The following is a 1,309-nucleotide window of genomic DNA, read 5'->3' as shown; positions in this document are numbered from 1 at the left end:
TCTTGGGTATGTTTTTCAATCATCCCCACCAATGCCCAGGAATGTCTGTGAATCATGTTTAGGATTCCAGGCTTCCAGCTGAAGATGACCATGGCTTTTGATCATATCACACCAAACAAGAGGATCATCATCCTCAGGTGGGCTCAGTTAACCTACAAAATCAGGACAATGGTTCAGCAGGTGAAGGTTTTTGCTGCTAAGCCTGAATACCTAAATTTGATACACAGGACCCACATGGAGGAAGGAGAGAACCAACTTCCTCAAATTGTCATTTGTTGAATTTAACATTAATTAAACCAGTGATAGGTTTGCTACCTGCCTCAATGGTTTAGGTTCTCAAATTAAACACACGCACACAGCCTATATATTTTAATATGCCTTAAGCAGCACAATAGCTGGACCACACTGCCTAACCTCCATGTGGTTAATCCTGAGTTATTACTTACTAATTCTATCTTCTATCTTGTTTTCCCTGGACCCAATTGGGCAGCCCTTGTGCTGTATTCTCTCAGATCCTTCACATGGGGGCCATGCCTCTCTGTCCTTTACTATTCTTAGTCATGGCATCTTTCCTCTCCTCCACACTCTTCCCAACATGGTGGTTCTCTCCCTCCTTCCTCCTCCTAGTCCCAAGCCCAGCGGGAATCCTAAAATCCCACCTCCATCTGTAGTGCCCAACTATTGGTTGTTGGCATCTTTATTTACCAATCAGAACCAACTGGGGGCAGTTCCCAGAAACTACATGTAGACACCCTCATATGGTTTGGGGGGAGCATAATTAGCATTCATAATACAAGCAGCTACAGCCATTTGATATCCATCCATGTGCATGGTGCTTGCACACACACACACAAGTATATATACACATGAATAAAATTTAATTTAAAATAAAATAAATTTAAAGCAGGTATTTTAAGCTATTAAGTTTGTAGACAGTTGGCTATGAAACAATGAATATACTTATTAGTTTCTCAAATAGTTATAGAGGTTTGTGGTTAAAATTAATTCAGTTGAAACCTTGTGTGCTCTCTGTTTTTATATTTATGGTAGTGACTCTCTCTAGGTAACTTCAAATTTCTGTGGAAACAGTTGTTTCTACCTACCCTAATCTTTGTTCCCTCTACTTTTGTGACAGAGTGTGAGGCTCCTGTCCCTGGTCCTACCCCCATTACCACAAAAACAAGTGAATAATCTTTTCCTTCCTTCATGTGAAGAATGTATTTAGAGCTACTTTTTCAAAGGTCCACCCCATTACCATATTAGCTTGACTTCATATATAACACACACACTACAGAAAGTCTGTCAGTTA

The sequence above is a fragment of the Mus musculus genome, chromosome 5, assembly GCF_000001635.26.
Source record: "Mus musculus strain C57BL/6J chromosome 5, GRCm38.p6 C57BL/6J".
Taxonomy (NCBI): domain Eukaryota; kingdom Metazoa; phylum Chordata; class Mammalia; order Rodentia; family Muridae; genus Mus; species Mus musculus.
This window is presented reverse-complemented; position numbering follows the sequence as displayed.